The sequence below is a fragment of the Pinus tabuliformis genome, chromosome J, assembly GCF_031772625.1.
Source record: "Pinus tabuliformis cultivar Carrire ecotype Pingquan chromosome J, CPIR1, whole genome shotgun sequence".
Taxonomy (NCBI): Eukaryota; Viridiplantae; Streptophyta; class Pinopsida; order Pinales; family Pinaceae; genus Pinus; species Pinus tabuliformis.
In genome coordinates, this window is record NC_142295.1 from 1,227,777,463 (window position 1) to 1,227,803,877 (window position 26,415).

Consider the following 26,415-nt stretch of genomic DNA (forward strand, 5'->3'; position numbering starts at 1 on the left):
GCTAAATACCATGGACAAACGCGTTGGATTTATGACAATGTGTGAGAAACAAACCATGCGAATATTTTTCATTACTTCATATATGCCATTCAATTCCACCAGCTGGAGGAGGAGATCTCTGAGTCCCTTTACATTTTTCGTCATGTGAACAATTAACAGTGATAAAGATTTAATGAAAATGTGAGAAAATGTTTCTTCATAACATCAGATATGTCTTTGAACAAAAATAAAATCCACGAGAAGTGTCTTTTTCTGAAATTCGATCTCCGTTTTATAGTTTTGCGGTTTGTAAAATCTTTCCCAGAATATTTAAACCTTCCGCGCGAGCTTGAAGATCTTCTTTCTTTGCACTCTTATCTTGCAACACCGTGTGGCACACATAGGAGAGGGTCTTATCTTGCAACACGATCGGGCAAACGTGCGAGAGAGTGCGTTCAATGTCAGGCACATTTACTTTCCAAAGTGAGTTGACAATCAATTCTTTGTTGGACTGTAAAAATGCTCCAAAATCGGCTTCACTGTAATTCTCCCCCGTACTCCGCTGCTCTTTGATATCTTCTAATAACTGCAACAGAGCAAAAGCACTTGTTCCCGCTGTTTCTGAGCCATTCGGCTATAAATGACAAACCCAAATATAAGTCTCCGTTCTTTCCAAGTTCCTTAGCCGCTTCTCTTTCATACATGTAACCAATTGTCTGCAGTATACTGTTTCCATTAGCTGCACCGCCCAGCAATTTTAACGTCAGATTTAGCTTCTTCTATAAACCCACCCTTCTCACCTTGTACGTACGGATAAAGACAATCTTTCAAAACCTGTGCAAGATTTTCTTCTCTTTCCTCTTGTACTTTCCTGTTATCCGTGTGCTCGACTTCAGTAAAGATCTTCTCAAAAGAAGCCATAGAAGCAATTGTGAGGTGGCCTATACAGTCTTCAAATAACTTGCTTCCAAACAGCATCGCAAAGACTGTTGTTGCCTCTATTATTGTTTCCATTGATACAACTGCATTTCCATGTGCTGGATCGCTGGGAACATGGTAAGCTTCTCCTAATGGCTGAAAATTTTGTGCCACCTGAGCATCATTTGTATTTTTAAGAGGAAAAACCTGCCTGGCCTTCATGTAATAAGCATTCTTGAAGCTTATTACATTTAAAATTGATGCCCTTTTTTGTGAAGCGCTGGGAAGGGTAGAACACTTATTTTTGACGTTTAAAAGATTTTAGGAAACGTTCTTACGCCTATTTATTTTTATTTTAGATGTAGTAGTGTTATTTTAGCAAGTTGACAACTTGACATATTCTCACTGCAAGTCTGCAACCACGATAGATTTGCCACTAATTAAAAAGGGAAACTTACCTTTATTAGAGTACACGATATATTTCTTCCTGCTCCCTTTTATAGAGTACACCACCTTTCTTCCACATAAAAAAACACCAAAAAAAATAGGGCCAAGGTCGTAAAGTACCAGTAAAAATGCCAATCAGCGCCATTGTTGCCCCTCCATTTCACAGTTCGGAACGCAATGGAAATTTATGATACAGATTGATGGTGGCGTGGCTTCATCGTCAAACTGCGCAAGCGCAAAGAAAGAGCTCTGGGCTGTTTACTTCCCACAATCGCACTCTCAAGGAATATGCTCATTGAAAGCTACCCCAGCGGAAAATGGGATCGGAGGAAACTGCGAATTGGCCCCTCAGGTTAGGCATTGAATTTTTTTCTTCAGACACTCCGAGTCTGAGTCGCTGCCAACTTTTAATTTTTTTATTTCATAACCCTTGGCAAGTGAATTTGAGTTTTATTAAGTATAATTTATTTTCCTTTAATCTGAATATATGAACCAGATATAGATGCATCTTCGGTGTATAATTAAATTTGGGTAATTTATTTCTGTGCAAATAAACTCCAACTTTCCACCTTTGTCATCTTGAATTAAGTCAGCCGCTGGTTTTTTTTCTCTTTTTCTGATAACCAATAAAATAAAAATCTATCACAAAAGAAATAGAGAGAAAGAACTGAAATAATAACAAAGGTGGAAATTTCATCATTAATCGAATCTTATTGAAATTGGAGATTCATCATTATCTAAAATCTCATATTATGCAATCTTGCAATCTCTACATGTAATAATGATTTGAATTTTTATAAATATAATCAATTTGTATCATTTTTTCCTTAAAAATCACCACATTCAATTTTTATATTTATTTAATACTTCTCAATCCTGGACAAATGGCAAAAATAATTTGAATTTTATCACCATAGAAAAACAATATTCACTATATTTTTTTTTAAAATCCTAAAAATCATCAGCTTCAACTTTTCATTTATTTTATACTTCTTCATGAAAGACTAAATATTATAATAATTTGAATTTCATAAAGTTTAAAAATCATTTGTAATTTAAACTTTTCAGTTATTATATGCTTCCCATTGGAGGACTAAATTTGATAATGATTTAAATTTTAACGAACAAAAACAACTTCCATTATATTTTCCTAAAATTTCGTCAGTTAAAACTTTTGATTTATTTTCGAGTTCTCTGAGAAAAACGATTTCTATATATCCTTTTTTACAACTCTTCATTCATCCATCTATTATATACTCTCTTTTGCACTCATCCATTTATTTGAAGACAAATTTTAAATTAGATCTGAAAGGCCAAAAAAAACTAGTTAATAATTATAACACCAATCTATAAATATCACAAAAAAAAAATTAATTTTCCTTGAAATTAATTAGTTAAATACTAAATGCAATAATAATTTGAATTTTATCCCGCATAAACAATTTCCACGATATTTTCAAGTCGTCAGTGTCAACTTCTCGTTGATTTTAGACTTCTCAGTGGTTGAATTTTATTAAACATAAACAATTTACATGATATTTTCTTTATAACAATTTACATGATATTCAAGGCATATAGGAAGTCCATATTGCCTTCTTGTTAGTATTCAATTTTATTTCTGGTTTTTAATTGAGTTTTACATTAAAAGTTAATTCATAAGAGATTTGATGTACCATATTTAATTACAAATATTCTAAGTTGCACTGAAACAAATATGGATACATGGTTTGATTTGAAATGGATAAATTTTCAAAACAAGGAAATGACATGCATATATATATATATATATCATTCATCTTTTAGAATCTAGAATCTATATCTAAAAATGCATAGTCATCGTCATGAATTCAACATAAACAAATCATCATCATTAATTCAGCATAAACATTGTCATCATCATTAGTGATTATTATAACATTCAACATATTATCATCATCATTAATAATGTAATAAAAAATGCTACATCCTTTGTGCTTTCGGGTCCAACTCCTTCAAAGAACGTGTCGTGCATGGCAAATGATATCTATCTTCCTTGCATGACAATTAAAAGGCCCATGGGATAATTGGAATATTCCATCAAGACCTATTTGAACATTTCAATCTTCTCAATGTCAGCTTAGTCTCATGACTATATGCAGTGACAAGATTGGCTAGAGAAGATTTGTTATATTGGAGGGATTTATGAAATCAGGAGCAAAATCAATGACAATTAACAAAACCTTAACCAAAATGAAAATTAATCGCTCAAATAAATCTCTTTATGAAGAGATTCATCAAACCCTTTTATTTGCATTTTTGAACATCTATCTTTTTCTTAGTAAGAATCCTTGATAAATATATGGAGTGTCGTTGTTTCTAAAGATTTAGAAAATACTTTATGAGACTCTGTTTATAGTGAGTTTATTTGCATATTTGATTTCTTCATTTTTATTATTTATTTATGGCTATACAAATTTTCAAATTTTTTAACATTTTAAGGGTGGATTTTGGTCACAATTTTGGTGGATCCGTAAATCCGGAAACGGATCCAAAAAAATTAAATCCCTTGGAAACGTATCCAATTCCAAATCTAAAGTTTCCGATTTTTGAAACGGCACAAAAACGTTTTTACAGCGTTTCGGACAAGAATCGTATCGGTTTATGTATCGGAAACGGGGATCCACCTGAAAATTCTTCAGGAGTTTCCAGTAACTTAGCAAATATTATGTTACAATTCTGTTAAATAAGAGTGCCAGGCCGCGGTGAGCTGTGTGATCATTGATTGGTGAAGGGTTAATCTATTATGAGAACATCATTCTTGAAGGGTAAACTTTTAAACATAACGTTTGTTGACGGGAAGCATAAAGATCCAAAACGTAAAAAAAAATTGTATGACGGGTAAAGAGAAATCCAAATTCCAACCCTGGATACCATGACAAGTAATTGAAGAAGACGCTGAATGTTCGCTGAATGGCATAGATGCCAGGTGTCAACATCGGAAAGAAAAAGACGACTAAAGTCCCTTTCAAAGGAAAGCCTATTAACTTAATAAATATTATATTATATTATATACACTTTAGTTTGATGTGAACGCGTCAATATTATGTATATAATAGGGATGCACACTATTGTTCAAGATTTTTGTGGTTGGGTATTAAGAAATAAGCCTATCAGCTTAATAAATATTATATTATATTATATACTAAATATTATATTATATTATATACACTTTAGTTTGATGTGAACGCGTCAATATTATGTATATAATAGGGATGCACACTATTGTTCAAGATTTTTGTGGTTGGGTATTCAGAGATAAATAATCACTACATCAATTATTTTAGATGCAAATTATATTTATTAATTAAATAAATATTTTTGTTATTGAAATAGATTCACTACATCAATTATTTTAGATGCCAATTATATTTATTAATTAAATAAATATTTTTGTTATTGAAAGAGATTCCTAGGTATGTTACGTATTGAGTATGAAATCAATTTTTAATTAGTTATTTTTTTTATAACTTTTTCCCCTATATTTTGTTTTTATATTTAATTAATTGTATTTATAACTGAATTAGTTCAATGTATTAGATTGTCTTTCGATTTGCCCCTTGAAATATGATAATCCAATCTCCCTATTCAACTCCATTTCTTCACCATGAACTCTTAAACTTTCTTTAACATGTTTTTCCAATCTCCTATTACATTATTCCATTATTCCATTATCACAAACTTGTGCAATGAGCCTTGTGCATTGCTTATTGACTTGTGCATTTCTCGTTGTGCCCTCCTTTTGACCATCTTCGGCATAATCGAAACACTAATCTCATATTTACACTCACCCTCCATTTATTACATGGTTATGCCCTCTATAAATATTATTTGCGAATACTTGTAAATTTTTTTTATGTTTAAGGGATTAGTTTAACTTGGTTAATACTTGTAATTTTATTTATTTATTTATTTATTTTTATATGTTTAAGGGATTAATTTTGATGGGTTAGGTTCAATGTTATTAGTCATTATCAAAATTGTTGTTTGACTATATATATATAATTTAAATTTCTCTTAATAAAATGTGTTATTTTATAATGTTAAATTAATTAAAAATATTATTTATATTAAAAATGTCTTTTAAATTTTTTCGACCATCTTTATTATAAAACCCAAAAGAAAATATCTACATTTTTCACTTACACATTATTTTTGTAATATTCGTTTTTATTATACATGTATATCACATTTTTTCTATTTTCAAACTTTTTTAATAAATACTTTCACATCTCATACTAAATATATATCAATGGTTTTTACACACAAACTTCTAATTTGTGTAATAAAAAATAAACAAGGCAATATCACCCTCGTAATATGATATAATCTTTGGATTCTTCACATGAATTTGGAAATGAAGCACACCAATTAATTTGGAGTAATTATTTGTTGAAGGTAAATCTTCTTTAAGACAAAATAATATTAATAGCAACAATATAGCATAGTCCTTGCATCTACCCTTAATTAATTGATTAAGGTTATGCTTCTTTGTGGGAGGCTTGCATTTTGTTGTTATTTGAGAATACCTGCATTTCTGCAATCTGTTGTTATTTACGTGTTCACACCTTCATATCCTGCATAAGAAAACTACCTCCACATAGCTTTCCTTTGCAACTCTGTACTTTGCGTAATGAAAGCCATCTTTGCATAGCTTCATCCACACTCCCACATTCCACATAATTTTTGTAGTTCGCATGATGAAGGCTTTATCTGCATCTTTATCATAGTGTGTCGTTATTTGAGAACATTGTTTTTCTGTATTTTCATTATGCACCCTTTGCACCCTGCACAATGAAATTAATTCAATTAAAAATAAAAAAAAATAACTGCATTAAAATTTGTATTAGAAGAAATTTAATACATGGAAATTTAAATCCCACAAAATTAATATATCAACTTCATTTTAAGGATTTAACATTGTGCAAAGTGCAAAGGGGTAGCCAACATTTTCCTTGTAGAAGCACAGAGGTGGAGATGAAGCTTTTATTATGCCCATTGCGAAGAGTGGAGGATGTTTTTATTGTGCCAAGTGTGGAGAAAGCACATTGTATAATGAAATTAACTCAATTAAAAGTAAAATATTAAAACATATAATTTGATAATCCAGTGGCGGATCAAAGTTGACGAACATAGTTTTGAAAATAGAAGTTGAGATTTATTTCAGATTTTCAAAGAGTTGTATTTTCTATAGTTGATATTGGTTTTTCTATTTGGAATATATGTGTCAAATCTTGGAAAATTTCCGGCCTATGTAGATAATTTAGTTTATTGGTTTTTTAATGCCCAATATTTTTATCATTGAACTTGATCCATATTACATTGACTGTATTTGTTTTGTGTATATGATTTGATTATTCCATCTATACGATTTACGAATTCGTATTGTGACTCATAGCTTCCAACATATATTTCAATTAGTATATTTAATTTTAAGACAAGTTGCTAACAACGACAATATTGTGTTGCCATCCTCTTATTGAGCTCCTTGACATGACGTTGTTTCCATCAATTTTTTAGCACTTTGATTTTTCATTGTACAAAATGTAGAGGTGGGGAGGAAGCTTTTGTTGTGCGCAGTGTGAAGTGCAAAGGAAGCACAATAAAATTAACTCAATTAAAAGTAAAATATTAAAACATATAATTTGATAAGCTAGTCATGGATCAAAACTAACGAACATAGTTCTGAAAATTTCTTCATGGGTGGTCCAATGTCTGGTTCTCAAAACTATTTTCAATGGCACTAAGTGCGGGGGTGCAATTGTGCATAGGTGCAGAAGGAGCATACTGAAAGCTTCTTCCACATCTCCACATTAACTATTTTAAAAAACAATCTTGTTCGATTGAATTTGATAGTTAATTAGACTTATATTTCTATTTTTTTTTTTATTTTAAACTTTACCATCACTTGCACTTTCGCTGAGCAATCAACGAGGTTATTATTTATGTAATGTGCACAATGAAATCCAAGCAATGAGACACAAACAATTGCCCTAAATTCACTTTGAGATGCAGAGGACGCTTTCAATGTGCGGAGTTCCGAGGTACAATGAATGTTTTCATTGTACTAAGTGTGGAGGTGTCGCGAACACTCTTATTCTACAAAGTGCGGAGGAAGCTTCTATTCTGCTTCTTTTGCACTTGCTTCTTCCCACACATACGCTTGTTTTTCAAATCCTTTATTATGTAATAAAAAATAAAAGATTAAAATATATAATTCTCCACACTCGACACAATGTATCAATGTTGTGACGAATATAATTTTTTCTTGAACTGAATTTCATAAAAAAGGACATAGAAAATGAACAAAAACATATTTAAAATTGCATAAATTTAACAACACCATCAAAACTAAAACTTTGGTTTCTTTTGTAGTCAATTTGGTGTAGGTTCGAGGCTTTAAATGTTTTTCGTGAAAAAAACAATCCTTAAATTTAACCACAAGTAAGCCAAAAGAAAAAAAGTGCATAGTGCATTCTCTAAGACCTGCCGAAGATGATAATTTCAATTTTTTTTTATCACAACTTTTTATATAGCCTCAACGTTTTCATTGTATGGAAACCCTTGATTTTGGTAAATTAAAAAGAATGCTAAAATGCGTGAATGAATGAATAAATAGTTTAGAAAACCTTTTTATTTTGCTATCTTAAATCAATTTAAATAATGGAAGTGAGACAAACACCAAGCAATATTATTTTTTGTCTGTAGAAATTTTGAATAATTTAACACATATTCAACAGAGATTATCCTGATCATGTACTATTTCGGAATACATACACAATACATAAGCTCCTCTACGTTGATCATCAATATAGCAACATCAATAACAATAAAACATCAAGAGCATTCACAAATTAACACAGTATGTATTCCGGGGAAAGCATCTCGCTAAAAACCCCACACTATCTGTATATTAATGATTGAGAACATGTAACATTACAAAGTACAATGCTTATCACAAGAAATCCAGTACCAGATCCACCTGTTACACACAATACAGCTGAGATCTGATCTCCAAATTTATTCCACTGCTTTCCTGCCTCTCCAGCTCAATACCTGCTCAAGAACTGATGAGAATGGTTTACCAATCTCGTATTTCACCTGCAAAGAATCACTCACACTGTGTTGGACGTGAGAACAGGCTACAATTCTTGATATTGGCCAATTCATTGGCATACTCAATCCCTCTGATTGTGCAAATCATCATGCACAACTATAGTTACAACTGATAGCAATCTGATCCTCTAACACCTGTCCCTGCTGAACTGAACATGCACTGACATGCAACTGAGTTAACTGATGTATTCTATAGTTGCATTATGAGCTAATAAATTGTGAATTAATTAATAACTAATTCACCCAACTCATCTCTAGTCTATTTTCCAGTTAGACTAAATACAACCAGTTTAACAAAGCTAAATTGAACACAACTCCATCAACTGCACCTCCAGTCCACTAAACTCAACTCAGTTGAGTTCTAACTGAAGTCCTGCATGCAAATATTAGTCATCCCATAGGTAACCACGTATTTCCCTCTGGTATCTGCATGTACCACATCCGTAGCTCATCCTGAAGTGCTCCAAGAGAACAAGATCAAGTTTATAGTCCAAATATTATTATGAGAAAATAATATTTGACTTTTCTATTTTTGACAGCCAGTCTAAAAATAGACTTTGATCACTCATAATGTGATCACTCACACTGCGGTCACCCACACTGTGATCACTCATGCTGTGGTCACCCACACTGTGCCATAATTTGCCTGTGGGCCCACTTAGTGAAGGCGACTCTTTTCACTAAGCTCCATCATCTTGTTGCAATCTCAACATTGTCATCATTTGAGAAAATTGCGTTTGCGCAGTGTGCACAATGAAATCTTTCTCCACACCTTCATATTTCATACAATGAAACTAACCACCTCTTCATAAAGGGATAAAGTACACTTCATTTAATATTGGACTTTTGTAGTTCTTTTTACTATAAAGTTTGAAAGATTTTATACGTTTTAATCATTTAAAGTTATCCGGAATGCAGAGATGTGGAATAATATTTCATTGTGCTTCTTCTGCACCTTTGCACTCAAAGCCACCAAACATAGGTAATAGTCACAGGTTAATTTGGAATGTATCCAAAGATGCAAAACACTATGAATTAAATATTTTGTCGCTGGTTCCACACACTCGTTGTCTCACACAACACTCCTTTCTCACATACATTAAAAAGAGACTTCGTTTAATATTGGATACTAAGTTTACGTTAAAATTAAAACAATTTTCTGTTTGTAGAACAAAGTTCCCTTTGAAGCCCCATTTTCCCACACATATCCCCTCTTTCACAAATCCTTCATTTTTCAAAGATTCACAGCTCTATGCAATTGTTATCGTTCACATGTTCGTTGAAAACAAAAAACAAAGTGGAGGAAGCTCTCATTGTGCTTAATATTAAAACATTTATTTTGATAGTCAAAATAATAAAAGTTATTGTACATTATCTAGTAATAAAGAATTATGATTAAATGAAAGTGAACCAAACACCAAGCAAGTGTATATCCGCAAATCAAGTTGCACAAAATAAATACATCAATTCCTTTATGAGGTGTGTAATTTTTTTTCATTATGAAGAATACTCAGTACAAAGATATGGAAGAAGCACAATGAAATCCTTTTCTGCACCTTCGCACTTCGCACAAATTTAAAAGGTTAAAACATCCAACATATTTTGAACTTCATAACGAATAGAACTACTAAAATTAAAAAAAAATCTTAATTGCATTTTTATTATGTATTCTTGGAAGATGTATGTATGATTTAATATAAGAGCTTAGATCATAAGTCTTGAATAGTAAGCAACACAACTACAGTAACAGAATTGTATCGAGGTTCAAATTTCAGTCATCATAGCTATGATTAAAATAAATACTATGAAGATAACATATATATGAAATCCAAAATTGTTCTTGAACATTCATTTTCATTGTGATCAATAATAGAAGATTAGATATAATATAAAAGTTAAAACCATATTCTTGAAAAATTATGTTCTATGAATCATTTTGGGCAACATCATAGAATTCAAATCCATACAAGATCCTATGCAAAAAATTAAGAACCCTAATTTATGGTGGAAGTCACTTGTGTCAGTAATGAGAATGCTCAACAACTTAGCTCACTAGCTCATCCACTATGCTATTTTGGTATCTTCTCTCTTTAACTATCTGCTCCTGCATTCTAGAAAAAATTATCAATTATTGTTCTCTAATAAATTAAGTAAATATAATAAATTATTTGAACAAAGATATCTGGTAAAAGGGAGGCATGTGCAGATGGAAGGGATTATGTACCTGAACCTACATTTATGTTTGGCATCTAAATCCCTCATCAAAATCTTGCTACTTAATCACAAAAGTAAATGCATTCGTCCCAATGGAGACTGGGATTGAGCTCCCATGAACCATATTATAGAAAAGGATAAGTGCAAGAGAAAACAAGAAACTACATCTAGCAATTAGTTTAGGACACAATAACACAACTAACAAATTTCAATAATTAAATACTAGTAAACAAAACAACGAATGTGCCAATATTTAAGGACACTCACAATGTGTGAAAGCATAAACCGTGATTGTTTGACTATCAATTGTCTTTTAGATCCATGATTTCTTGAATGAATTTCTCCAACATAACTTTAATGAAATATTTCATTGGACCGATTATAATCTCTAGCTTAACATGTTCATTGAATATCTGCTTCTCAATTTCCATAGCCTCTTTTTGCAATTAAACAACCAAAATGGATTTCTCTTCATTAATAATAACAAAAGTAATTCTCCATTTACTAATTTCTTTTGTAGTAAAATCAATTATATCATTATACTCTCTCGCCTTTGACTCTTTTAGCCTCACCGGTTGAACTATTACCATATCTCTTGAAATTAATTTGGAATCATGTATGATGTGTGGACCGTTTATATCCCGAATAATTTGTACTCCCTTGAGAAAGGCATCACATATTCTAATATTTTTTGCTTTCACATTTAGAAATGTTTTTCTAGTGTGTTTATTCTTTTAGACTATCCAACTTTGATCTGCTCCATTTGATTAGAATTTGGGAGTCCTCATTTTATTGTGTCTAGATTAGATAGCAAACCAAGCCTCCCACTAAAAGTAAGTAAGTCATTGTCAACGAAGTTCTTGCCTTCTTTAACATTACTTTTAACCAAAGAAACAAATGAGTTAATTCCATGTGCTAAATGCAACAAATTCGAAGTTTCTTGCCATGTATGTTCAATAAATTCCAATCATTGGTATAGTTAGTAATAATATAATATTTGACTATATTAAGGAGTTTGAGAGATTTTTTAGGTCTATGGGATGTGTCGGGAGTAGAAATTGACTATGGTGGTATATGTATTTCCAGTGGAATCATTAACAAAGGACCTAGATTTAGAGCACATTCTAGCTTGTTTATTCTTGCTTTAAATGTGAGGTTCTCTGCTTTCTATTGGCCAACAGACTCTGCAAGTGCGTTACTAGTAGCTTGATGCAATTTCATGAGTTCATTGGTTGCAACCCCGGACACATCAGCATCAGTTTCTACTTTATTAATAACCCTTTTATTATGGACCTTTACTTTTCCAATCTCAAATGTCTATTTCCCTTGTTACTGTTTGCATCTTGAAAAGTGACAGGATGGTCATTGAAAGTAGTGGCTTCTTCAGAAATTTGCTCCATTATTTTTTATTTTCTACTGAACAAGTACTAACCCAATCATGTAGTATGGCACTATTAATTTTCACGTTCATATCTTGTTCAATGCTTCTTATTTTCAGGGGACTTTTGGATTTGGTTGATTTAGTTTTGTGCATTTTGTCTATAATGAATGTTCAAGGAGGCTCTTCATCATCTCTGCCACTTGACAGTTCACTGCAAATTAGTTTTTCATTTGCAGTATCCTTTCTCTTTCTTTGACTAGAGGATGATTTTGGGCCAGCACTAGATGTGCAAGGTGGAGATTGTTGCATAGGATATGTGCCTCTGTAACAACCATGATGAAAATTCCATGTAATAAAAGTTAATAAAGGAAAAATAATAACCACGGTTGATGGTACACTTATTCCAAGCTGAATGTTGGGAAAAAACATAGTGACGGGGATCAATTACGGTTAATTAATGGTTGAGGAAATTGGCATAGGAAATGAAAAAGGCTTTGGAAAGGCAAAATGGTATTTTGGCACATTTATTTATGAAAATAATGGAAATTAGGAGAGCAAGGAGGTGAAAGGTCACAAGTTGCATGTGAGGAGGGAAATGAAGGAAAATAATGAAAATGAAGAAAATAGATGCTTCATTAATAAAAAGGCTTATGAGGATCAATTCATAGACTTTTTTTAGTTCATTTTTGGAGCTCTCTCTCCATTCTCTCTTAAATACTCTTGGACACTTAGACTTTTCTTGGAGCACTCTTGGAGAGTGTGGCATACTTGGAGTTCTGGAGCAAGAAGGCAAAGGAAGAGCAGGAAAGTGCAAGATGACATCAGGATCAACAACTACAATGGGTTTTTCTTCCAGGAACTAAGTTGCATGTATGTTTTCCTCACTAGTTTTGGCATGCATTGCATATGCATATGGTTTATTGGTCATGGTCTGTCATTGGCATGGAGGATTTCTTGGATTGACAGTGGATTTTCCTAGCCTTGCCATTTCGTGGATAACCATGGTGTTTTGGGTTCATTTATTTGTTTTTCTGGTTGCTTCTCATGTTTCCTTTAGCTTGGGTGGTGTTATTAGTTCTTGGAAGCCCTGGTTGGACAAACGCTCTGGAATCCCTTTAACAACTTGAGTTGAGTTATTAGTATTGGAAGCCTTGGTTGGAAAAATGCTATGGAATCCCTTGGTGGGTTGAGTTACTAGTCTTGGAAAGCCTGGTTGGAAAAACACTCTGGAATCCCAAAGTAACCTATGGGTTGAGTTACTAGTGCTGGAAGTCTTGGTTGGAACAACGCCCTAGAGTCTTAGAAGGGTTGGGTAGAGACCAATCTGGTGATGGTTTTGTGATGTCCGAACACTATTTAATGGGTTGAGGTGGTTTGGCCTCTAGAAGCCCTGGATTTTTTTGATTGATGTGTTTTATGAGATCCCACATTCATGCTTGGAATATGGCATGGGGGTGACTAGCTGAAGAGAGATTTGGCTCAACCATGTCTACAGTTGGGTGGTTCGTGGAAGTCCCACAACTGGTTGGCCTTTTCATCATTAATATGAGGTTATTTCTCCTTGTTATTTCATGAGTATTGTACTGTTTTATATGTGGATTATATGGTTGTTGTTTCCTTGGTATTTATGTTGTTATTATGTTGGTTATGAGCATGTATTATGACAATGGATACGTATGGCTCTCATTATGTTTTTACTTGTAAATGAATGAAAAATGTATCTATGGCCTAATAGATGAAATGCAAGAAAATGTGTTGAGGCATGAATGCTTCTTATCGATTCTCAGATAAGCATGAGACCCTTATGCTCAGATATGTTGTTTAAACCCGTAGATTACATCTTTGTGACATGTTTGACGAAATTCTTGTCATGGCTAGTAGGGGTCTAGTCTAGACCTTGTCCTTGTTTTTGCAAATGCATCATTGTTATGTTTTGTAAATTCATTCCGAAAGTGTTAGTGAGTTATGGGCAGTGACCTAGGCTCTAGGCTTGAAAAGTGGCTCAAATATTGGAGACACGAGCAGAGAAATAGGCATAAAAGTCCCTAGACGCATGCATACCCATGCTCGGGGAGTGTATGTAGCCTCCTGGATGCATGCTTGTCCATATCAAGGGTCATATGGGGGTTTAATGGTAAAAAACCTCAATGGGACCCAGGGGCTAGTTACCTGAGAGGTTGGGATGGTTCCTAGGAGTCCTGTTGCTGATGTGGAAGGACTATATGGTGTGTTTCCATTAGTTCCACTTCCTTAAGGTGACTTATGAGGTCGAGTCATATCATAGTAACTTCTCGTCACATGTTCACCCTGGTTGGTCAGTTACTTGCGTAAATGTGGGAGGAGGGTGTTACAGGCTCTTTGATTGTATTTTATTTCCGTGCTAACACTCACTTCTTCAAAAATTTCTCTAGTATCCATTATCGGTTCTTGATTGTTGCTTGCAGAATTGTGAATCTCCTAGATTTCCTCTGTAACTCTTGTAAACAAGTTCCCGTATCTAACAATATCTAAGTGTGTTGTAAATAGGCATTTTGGATCAAATCCTCAATGGGCTTCAACTTCTCTTAAGTTAAAACAATAAAAATACTTTGCAAGCTCTACAATGTGAGTTGCATTCTTCGTAGTGACTTGTGGAACAATCTTTGGAAAAGAAATATAATTTTTGTTTTATGTTCAAATATAACTATCCAATCACGGTATTGTCTGCAAACTTTGACAACGAAATACCTAGCTACAACAATTCTTGTATGCAACAGTGGTTTACCTTTAAACCCATAAATTTGAATAACCATATCGTTTTCTCTTTCTTCATGCACCACTTTTCCCCATGGGAAAACTTGTGCTTGGGTAGATATTTGATGGGGCTCTTGTTGAGTTATCATGTAAAATATTTGTTTTACAAAGACATCTTGGATTAGACAAAAAATTAAAGTAACTTCCTACTTCCACAATATGGGATACCAGAACTGCATCGATTCATCATTAGAATTGAATTTAGGTCTATGGGGTAAGTCAAGAAATACATGGCTAGAGATGAGGGTTGTTATTAGGTACTCCATCATAAAGAATCTATTTCTTATGGACAAACTAATTAATTTAACAACATTTTTTATATGAGTAATAGAGAAAATATAGAATGGATTTTGGGACATTCGATGTAGTTTCTCGGCACATTAGATGGGCACAAAGCCAACAAAATTCTCTAAATAACTGTCTAAACAAATAAATATAGAATGGAAAGATCAGAAAGAACCCGACAAGTTGGAAAATGAATTCTCGAATAATGTCCATGTTTCCAGCTTGTGACTTTAGAAAACTATTTGTTCTGAAAATTTTAAACACGTCTCTTGTTCTGGTAATTTGAATATGCGTTTGAATGCCTTAGGAGTCAAAGGAATAGGAGTCTTCTTTGATGCTAGCATAATTTTTGTTGTGTTTGAATCAAAATTGTTTGCACAAAAACAAGCAATTTCTCTTAAATCAAACACTTCTAGAACACAATGCAACATTAGCTAATCCTCTAGACCAACTCTTATTGATATTCTTCTCTTCCATTGTCAGGTTCACATATCGCTCATACTTAACCGATCACTAAAAACCCTCATCGATAAGAGAACGTGAGTTAATTATATTAGTGCAAATAAATTCTTTCCTTCCTTCGCTATCCATTTTCACTTTGTACTTTCAGAATATTCTCTCAGTTAATAATGTTTTCAATGCCCTTTAAGTGTAGATTTCTTGATATGCTAAATAATCACCATTTGTTACTATTTGGACTGTGAAATTTATTTTACAGCACACTCTCAATAAATAACAATTCAAGGTAATAAAGCCAACATTTACAAGAAGTGGAAACAAATACCTAAATTCCAAAACCATCTCCTCTATTTACTTTGAACTTTTCCATTGCTTTAATATAATTGATATGTGTACCCTAAGTGTAAAAAATTTACAAACTAAATTAAACATGAATTCTTTGTGATAATGACAACTAGCGCACAAGAAATAAAAAATAACTCTAATTTGAAAGGCATGCAAGGACAACCACAAATAAATATTATGCATAAACATGGGCAGTTATCTATATTACAAAGTGAATTGATAGTTGGGATAGTACATATTACTATGTCAATGTTGGTTGGCTTTATATAAAAATTTACAAAAATCCCCTACTCGGGTGTACTGATAGAAGTTCAATTACATAAATATTTACATATCCATATAACTATGCAAAAATATTTAACAAAAAGTGTTGTAACTAGGGCTCGTATATCCTCTGCAAAACTTGGTCTATATATGGTCTGTGGTAGTACTGATAAAACTGTGCCTGATAGTGCTCTCTAATAAACCATTATCCTCGAGGATGGTTCGTTGCCACTTTCGATAACGTGTCTGCGACTACATTACATTCCCTGTATATATGAGTGCAAGAAACAAAATAAAATTGTGATTTTATAAATAAAACATCATCCAATATTGTTCTGAGTGAGAAAGCATGGCATGTAGTAGTGCAATTGAACCAGTTTATGACCATCTTAGAGTCCCCAAATATTTGTAAGTGTCTGCAGTTTTTGGATGTAGCAAAGTGTAACAGATGGCAAAGGGTCATGAGTTCCGCAAAATTGTTGGTGCTACTTCCCAGCCCCAGACTGATATGGAAAAAATGTGATTTGGATGTGCATAAGATGATGCCTCCACCACACCCCTAATCTTGGGCTTCTCCATCGAAGTATGCCCAGGGTATCCTTCTATCAATGACTTCAGGGGTGATGTGCCTTGTCTGGGTATTTGATGACTCCTCCGGGATCTCAAGAAAACTCATACATATCTTTGGGATGATAAAAGCCCAAATATTTTGTTTTCCCTGAAAAGTATTGTTGTTCTTGCACATCTAGATGTGCCAAGACACGATCAGTGGTAGGTTCCTCATTTTCAGGGTGCATTGTTCCACCAGTTATTCGAGGCCATATTCACATCCTCCCCAAACCAAGTATGCGCTATCTTAAGGATCTGTAGGACTTTTTCCCAAACATTCTGAGTTGTCAGACAAGTGAGGAAAATATGATTGGTGGATTCATCCTCATTTTTGCAGAGGACACACCAAGTTGGTCCAAGGAAAGCCTGTTTCCTAAGATTAGTGCCAGTTGAGATTTTGTCGTCAATATGTTCCACATTAGTAATCGGGAACGAGGAGGGCCCTGAAGCTTCCAGATGTTCTGCCACCAGTTCTTTAAAATTTTAGGTTTGTGTCTTGCATGAATTATTATGTAACCCTCCTTTGGGGAGTATTTCCCATTCTGTGCTAGTATCCATATCATCTCATCCAAATAATCCCTTAATATGACATGTGATTCAGTTAAGGCTCTCAAATATGTCCCCCACTCCAAGTGCCATCTATCAGGGATGTCTAGAGTTGTCCCTGATAACCAGGCTTGCTGATATACTATAGTGTTTTGAGGGTCTCCTATATGAGCTATAGAGTAGATATCTTAATGGTTCAGGTTGTCTATCAGGGTCTGTGGTAGTAGATGTGAGTTCCCACATCCTATCCAAGGATCTACACCGATATGGGCTTCCACTCCGTTACAAATCCTCCAAGTGAGTCTCTTTCTAATAGTATGGAGGGTATTCAAAACTGCCCTCCTGATGACCGAGATGCTCTTTCTGTTCCAGGTTGGTAGTCTTAACCAATCCAACAATGGTGTTGGCCAAATTTATTTGTAGGTGATCACTTCAGTTCACAGGATTCTTTGTTTCAAGAGTAACTAACCTAGTTTCGTTGCTAGAGCCTAGGCGAAGGCAAATAAATTTTTTAAACCCCACCCACCCCACTTTTTTGGGATAGCTATGCTGCTCCATTTGACCCAAGCATATAGCTTCCCCTCTTTATTTCCTTTCCATAAGAAGTTGTAGCATATTCTCTGAATTCGTTGTATAATTCCTTGTGGAATCCAGGCCAGCGACATCCAATAAACCGGTGTGGCTTTGAGGACAAATTTTATAAGCACCAATCTTCCTGCCCTGGAGAGTAACCTGTGGCTCCATAGATTTAGTCTTCTTTCTGTCATTTTGATCAACCAAGTCCAATTTGATATTTTGTATCCATCTGGTTTTATCTTGAATCCCAGGTACTTCAACCCATCCTTGAGGGCCTGAATTTGAAAGGGGAAGTTTAGGAGAGCAAGATTGGATTCCTGTTGAGTACATCTTGACAGGGTTATGGTGGATTTAACCTGGTTAAACTCCATCCCAATGGATGAGCTAAAAAGCCTCAGAATCCCTGTGAAGGTAATTATGTCTTGTATGCCTCCATCCAAGAAATTGAGGATGTCATCAACAAAGAGGAGGTGAGACAGAGAGCATTGGTCTGTGAACTTTAGTCCCTTGAGGTTCCCTTCATCCTTCTCTGAGGAAATCCTTCTGCTAAGGTCTTCCATAACTAAGAGGAAGAGTAGGGGGGAAAGGGGGCATCCTTTTCTGAGTCCTCTCTCGGCCTGGAAGGTGTGGGAGACCAATCCGTTGATTAATATAGCAAAGGATACTGAAGTAATACAACACATGATCCATCTAATGAAAGCTAGAGGGAAACCCAGGTGGGTGAGTAACATCCGGAGATATAGCCAGCTGACCCTATCAAAAGCCTTTGAGAGATCAATTTTGAGCATCATTCCTTTAAGGTTCTTCAACTTGATGGAGTGGAGGGCCTCTTGTGTTGTGCCTATGGCCTCATGAATTTTCCGGTTTTGTTAAAAGGAAAACTGTTTTGGGGAGATATGCTCCGATAGAATAGGTTTGATACAATTAACTATGATCTTGGAAATGATTTTATAGAGGCAATTGTAGAGGGATATAGGGAGGAAGTCATTAAAGGATAGAGGAGAGTCCAATTTGGGGATAAGGGCTATGAATGTGGAGTTTATGGGTTCATGTAATCTACCCTGGGCATGACATTCTTCCACAACAGCTAGAAGGTTAGGTCCAAGAATGTAAAAAAAGGTAAGGTAGAACTCCATAGGCCAACCATTCGGACCTGGGCTTCTATCTCTTTTGAACCATTTCAGGGTGCTCTCCAATTCCCCCAAGGAGACAGGTTTAATGAGGTCCTCCAGTCTTTCAGGATCCACGAATCTGGGGAAGTGCCCAGCAATATGAATAATATCAGGCAGTGTAGCACCTGGAGGGGCTTTGAACAACTGTTTGAAGTGAGAAATTCCTAACTGTGAAAGCAGAGCGTGAGTATTTGCCGAAATTCCTTGATCCAAGGGAAGTTGCCATATTGTATTACTGGCTTTCCTTCCATTTGAAAGTTTGTGGAATAATATAGTGTTTCCATCCTTCGCTTGTAACCAGATGGCCCTACTTCTAAGTCACCAAGTTTCTTCTTGGGCTAGTAAGATCTTAGATCTCTGGGCTTCCATCTCAACTAGCTGTTGTTTTGACTCAATAGAGTTGTAGCCCCTGCCATGTTCATCTGTTAGATTGGCTATCTGGGATTCTAAATCAGATATGGAAAGCTCCTCCCTGGATTTCTTCTGTTTGGCCCAATCAATCGAGAGTCGCTTGAGGTGGTGCAAGTTGTTGAATTGAGGCTTTTGTGATCCATATTAAGTTTATGAGAGATTTTTTGATGTAAATCACAAGATATTTCATTTGTCGATGTGTTTTGAACCAACTAATGTGGTTCATTGTTAGGACAAGTTGAATGAGCAGATTAGGATTTGCATGTTAAATAGATAGAGTAGAAACTCCAACGGCTGTAGATAGAGTAGAGTACAACTGTTGGAGTTTCTACTCTATCTATTTAACATGCAAAGCCTGATCTGCTCATTCAACTTGTCCTGATGATGAACCACACTAGTTGGTTCGAAACACGTCGACAAATGAAATATGTGGTGCAATTTATTGTAGAAAACAACAACCTTCCACCTCTCAGTTGAAAGGGGATGTGATTTCCAGTAGTCCATGACCATCTTGAGGTAGTTATCGTCCTTTAGCCAGGTCGAGTTGAACTTGTAAGGGGCTCAAGGTTTGGCAGAGGATCCAACCAATTTCAAATATATTGGTGAGTGATCAGATATGCCTCCTGAGCCCACCCATTGTCTGAAGATGGTGAGAGTCATCAACGGGTCTTCATGGATAAGGAACCGGTCCAGTCTTCTCCCTAAAGCTGCCCCACCTATTCTTCTATTATGCCAAGTAGGCATATTCTTGTTCATAGGTACATCGATGAGGCCATGCTGATCCAGCAGAGAGCTCAGCTGTTTCGAGAGTGGATCAAGTTGTGAGTGATGGCCCCAAGATTCTTCATGACTAATGGAAAAGTGAAGGTCACCCCCCATAATAGATAAGGAATTGATCATCAGGTTATCTAGGAATAGTTTCTAGAAGTCCAACCTATTTTGATAGGGGGCATATATATTTATAATATGGATATGTTTACCCAAAACTGCTAAGAAGAGATCCATACCAAGGAAACCGAGACCACTCCATGAAGCGATCACCCAAATGGTACGAGGATTTATCCTAAGGGCGAGTCCCCCAGATCTTCCAGTTGCATCCATAGCTTGAAAGTGCCATCCAGGCATGATGCCCAAGAGGGATTTTACGATTTGATATGAAGGCCCCAAAGTTTCCTGAAGGAAGATTATATCACAGGGTTCGCAGCTCAAGAGTCTCTTGAGGGCTATTTTTTTTTTAGGGCTGGCTAGGCCCTTGCAATTGAAGGAGAGCCATTTCATAAGGAAACCTTGGCTGGGGTGTCTGCTGCTATAAGCACCCAATAAATGGTGTTTTGACGGACCTGGGAAACGTCATCCCCTGCAATTTTAATTTCTTTGGCTAATTCGGAGGGTCTCCCTCTAGTAGGCTTATGGTCAGATGAGATGAGGGTGATACCTAGAGTATCAGGGGTGAATTTCCTATCGAGGGCAGAGGTTATAGGCATGAAAGCCCGAGGGTGTGTGTTCAGATGACAATGGGGGTCCGTCCAGACCTGAAATCAACGGTGGGGTAGTGGAGAATAAAGCCTGCAATGGTATAATTGAGCAAGTAATGGGAGCAATATTTAAACAAGTGGAAGGGGCAGACGAAACCACAGAGACTGAGAAATGATTAAAATGAAAGACAAAGGAGTAGGGAGTAGAGAGAGTACCCGAAGAAGGAGTGACTTCCACCACAAATCTGGATCTGGTCTTAGGAGGAGATGGAGGCGACATTTGGGAGGCACTGGAGGTTTGAACAATGTTCCCAACATCTTCCTTTGTACGATCCAGATCTGGGGTTAGCACGTCCACCATCGGCTCTTCTAGTAGCCTATGCATCGAACTCTTAACTTTTGTAGTCGAAGTCGTGAGCAGAGGACAATCTTTGTAGAGGTGTCTAACCTTGTGGCAATGTCTGCACCGGAAAGGCACACCCTCATAGTCAAGGTTTTTCCTGCGAGCGAAATGTTACCAGAGCAGGGTGATCTTCTCCTCCAGCTCAACTCTAGTATCTAAGTGCACCAGTATTCGGGCCATGGTCATTATCCCGACCAATTCGAAGGATTAATCATGATCCAGGTAGGTTCCCAAGTCATCCCAAATTTGCTTGAATATTGTGGGGGTCTAGTATTACAGAGGGAGACTCGGCAACCGAACCCAGACAGGACTCGTCCCCAACTGTTCTCTCTCAGGGTCGAACGAAGGATCCCATCGCTTCAGAAATACTGGCGCCATTTCTATGTGCCAAAATTTGGAAAGGATCCAATCCGTTTAATCCTCCTGGTGGAATCGAAGGGAAAACCATCCGCTTGCCAAAACATGGATGATGGGCAAATCTTTAAGGAGGGAGCCCTAGATTTTCTCAATCCAGAGTCGCAGCCGTTCAACAGTGTAATTACTCCCATGAATGCACCCAACCAAAACCTTCTTGGTAGTATTTTCCACCTCTCCCATCGTGAGAACCTCACCCAGGGCGAGTTTTATGTCTTTGTCTCCAACCCTAAGGCACCTACCCTCTTTTTTCTTATTTGAGCATCTGGCCATTGGGTAATCCTTTAGCAATCTGTGAATTCCTTGGTTCACTGTTTGCGGGGTGGATGGGGTAGATTTGGGGGTAGGGATAGGGGAGCTAAAGCAACTAGAGTGGATGGGAGTGCTAGGGTTAGGGTTAGGAATGGTGGGGTTTGATGGGCTGCCAGGGGGATGAGGGTTTGTGGGAAGGGTTTCAGGTAAGGAACCAGAGATGGGTGCAAAACCAGGCGGGGCGGAGACGTGGGGTAACTGTGGGAGTGGCGCATCAAAGGATGGCGATGCTTGCAAGCAGGAACCTAACAGGTTCAGGGTCGTTGGGGAGAGTGGGGGGCAGTCCAGCCCAGAACATCTTCAAGGTGAATAGTGGAGGAATGGGCACAATTAAAGGTGGCCAACCTTGAGCAGGGTAGGATGATGACAAAGGTCGGCGAGGAGCAGCGGAATGACCCGAGTTTGACACAATGCGGTGTGAAGTCTTGTTGACCTCATGGAAATGAGGGTCTGTTGATTTTTCCGCCCCCTCCATGTTCTTGGAACCGCCAGTGAACGTGATAAACGCTGTATGGAGAAATGGGTAGTTCACTGTAACTGTGAGCCTGAGTAAACTGCAAGGGGAGGAGGTGCGACGGTGCCGTTCGGTGCCTTAAGGACAGAAGAACCATGCCGTCAGCTGTCAGGCGTCAAGGTCAGGACCACCATGGTAGAAGCACCGCCCTTGGTTCAGCTAGGGTTTTGACATTGCCTAGTTTCACCTTCAGTTTCTGTTCAACATTGTGTGATACGACCCACTTAGTTTAGAAATGACCCAAGCAATCATATCAACGTTATGTTATGTTGCACATCTCTCTCATATTGGGCTGTAGAATGTCTCTTGGCACCAAATGTCAAAACATATTAGTATTGAGTTAATGTCATTACGCGTAAGATAGAAATGTGGAGAACACACTTCGCACAATGAAAGCTTCTTTCATTGTACATGATGTTAATTTGTAATTTTGTGCTTCCTCCATCAGTGTTGTGCTTCTTTTGCACTCATTACAATGAAATCTTTGTTTGCATCTCCTTAACGATCTCAACTAGAACAATATAGCTTAAAGACCATCTATAGAGAAATTAGATAAACGAAACCCTAAATACCTATTGAAAAGTATCCATAGTTTATATTCCACGTCTATATTTACACATATTTGTTTGATAACTTTTCTCATGATTCTACAAAATATATTTCACAAGAAATACAAAATATAATTACTCAAAGTGTGGAGATGCGGAACAAGATTTCAATGTGCTTCTTCCACACATTTGCATCTCTGCCATAATGAAATTTTTTTTTGTATCTAGTAGTGAAATTGGTGTATTAATTTTATGGGAACTTAAATTTGTGGGCGCAAGATCTAACAATTTCAACAATTAAAGTTAGAAACAAAGCTCAAGAAATTAATAAGAATTACAATTGGAGCCTTTGGCGCATGTCAACACTTGGTATTGTTCTATAGTTACCATGAAGAGTGCTTCACTGAGAAGCTTACATTGTATTGAAGGCGAAGTAGCATTTGTTGAGCATATAAGTTTAATTGAGTTAATTTCATTGTGCATATATGTGTGTGAGTAGAGGTATGGAAAAAGCTTTCATTATGCTTCCTCCACAAATTGAAAGCTTCTACCATCATAAATGATGTTAATTTGGAATTTTGTACCTCAATGTTCATATTGTCAAGTTAATTTGTATGTTTTTCCAACAATTTTCATGTAGTTTGTCTCATGCTTATACATCTTGCTATCCTTGGAATCCAAAGATTCGAAAGTAATTCAATGTTAGACCTATTTGGCTCTATGCAAATATTACTCATGATTAAACGTTGTAATTGCTTTATGTCGACCCAGAATCATTTCCGCAAGCCACACCTTTGCATTCTACGCAATGAAATTCATATTAAGTAGTTGGATTAAATGGAATCGAGGTAAAAAATCAGCGATATTTTTTATGATATTCTGCTGCACTCTGCACAAAAAATTTCTATCAGCCCAATGAAAGCTTCTTCACATTTTCAGACCCTGCACAATGATCATTACACAATGTGTCAAGATAAATGCTATTAAGCACTTAAGCAATGTCATATGCCCACCGCAGAAGATTGATTAATTTTATCGGACATTTTTCATATGTGAAATACCTTGGGAATTTCCACTTTAGGGACATGCATAGAAAAACAAAGAAAGAACATGCCTAGATTGTATTTCAATGGATATAAGTGTTGATTTTTGAGTAGCTTGGGAGGTACTCCAAGCCCTAGGCTTTGGGGTTTGGAGGGAAAAGCTCCACAAGAGTCACTTATGGGCTTGGAACCCAAGCATGGGGTTTTGCACCCATAAATATTTGGGTCAAAACCATCAAGAATTTGAGCATGAGAAAATTTGAGGTGATAGAGCTTGGCGTGCCAATTCCAATGCTTCGAAGATAACTCAAACTAGAGCTCTAGAAATGAATTTATGAATTTTTAAAGTCTAAGTGTGGGGTTGCACATGAGGAGTCTAGGATGGCTTGGTGTTAAGAAGGCATGTGACAATTGTACAAGCCCTTGTTATACATTTTGAAGAACCCTCTTTATGTGTATAAATAAGAGGTGAGGAGGAGGAATTGAAGCATCCATTTGTGCAACGCACACAAGAAGAAAAGCTCGTTGAGGAGGAGGCTCTTCTGATTTAGCCACAACAAGGAGAAGCAGTCTAATGTGGGAGAAAGAGGGTTGTTTTAGGGCCTATTTCAGGGTGACCAATGTAGGATTTTACAGGTTAAGTTGCTCAGACAGAACACCAAAGGAAACTGCTCACAAGCAGATCACAAATCAATACACTAGTATTCTTGACATGGTTAAAACCCTCAAAGAGGGAAACATTCCACAGATTGAGCCAACGTGACCACTTCAGGCATTTTATTAATAAAAGAAATAAAATTTACATAAGTTTCTCTCATGAACGGTTACCCTACAAATGACCCTCCATGCTCTTTAAATAGAGATCATGGACCAATCAGGTGTTAAGCCACAGATCAAGCGTTGGTAATACCGAGGAGAGAATGAACCATTGGATCACTTCCTTTATAGAACATATCTTGACTGTTGGATTGTATGTTACAAAAGTACATAGTAAAGAAACACACTTTACCTAACTCTACACTAGACCGAGTTATACTTAACTATTTCCTATGTGTCGAAATATCCTAACATCCCCACTTAAGAACAACTTGGGATAGGATTTAAGGGTGTATAAATATGACACAATAGGAGAAGGAAGGAGGCATTAGAGCCTATCCCCCCTTAGTGACAACTTCCTAAACTCCAACCATAAATCGAAGTTTAGTAAAATTGCCTCTGTGAGAGCCTTTGTAAAGATGTCTGCAACTTGATCATCTGTTGAACAATATTAAACTTCAAGAACATGGTCATGAATGAGCTTTTTGATGAAGTGCATGTGTATTTCAATGTGTTTTCTACGTTGATGTTGGACTAGATCTTTGCATAGTTGAATGGCACTTTGATTATCACACCAAAGTGTAGTCAAATGCTGCTGCTGAAAACCAAACTCTAACAGGATCTGACGAAGCCACAGGGCTTCCTTACTAGCTTCTACGACACCATGATACTCTGCTTCTGCTGAAGAAAGAGAGATGGAATTTTGTTTCTTGCAAGCCCATGTAATAAGTCTAGAACCAAGAGTGAACACATAACCTGCAGTATAATTCTGATCATCAGGGTTACCAGCCCAGTTGGAATCAGTGAAACCAACCAATAGAGGAGATGCTTATGTACTATAATGAATCCCAAACTGAATTGTACCTAAAACATAACGAAGTATTATTTTAGCTACTTTCCAATGACTTTCATGTGATTTTTCATAAACCGAGCAATAAGGCCAACAACAAAGGAAAGATCAGGATGAGTATTGGGTCAGATACAAAAGTTTTCCTACAAGTTGATGGTATAAGGTAGCATCAACTTCAAGGGAAGTACAAGTGACTGAAACTTTGTCTCCATACTGAAAGGGAGAAGGGGATGGCTTATAGTCTTCCATGTGAAAATGGTGTAGAAGATCACAGGCATACTTGGACTGGGAAAGGGAAATAACGTCCTTGGATTGCAAGACTTGAAGACCAAGAAAATAATGCAAGTGTCCTAAGTCTGTCATTTCAAACTTCTTTTTAAGGCTTGACTTCACATGGTTTATAAGGTTGGGATCACTACCAGTAAGGATAAGATCATCAACATAAAGAACAAGAATGATAAGAGATTTGTCCACTTTCTTGGTGTAGAT

General features: G+C 36.2%; 1 pseudogene; it reads right to left on the bottom strand.

Moving 5' to 3' along the window:
- Nucleotides 1-271: 271 nt before the first annotated feature.
- Nucleotides 272-21,807, bottom strand: LOC149231559 (chaperone protein dnaJ 10-like; annotated as a pseudogene).
- Nucleotides 21,808-26,415: the final 4,608 nt, after the last annotated feature.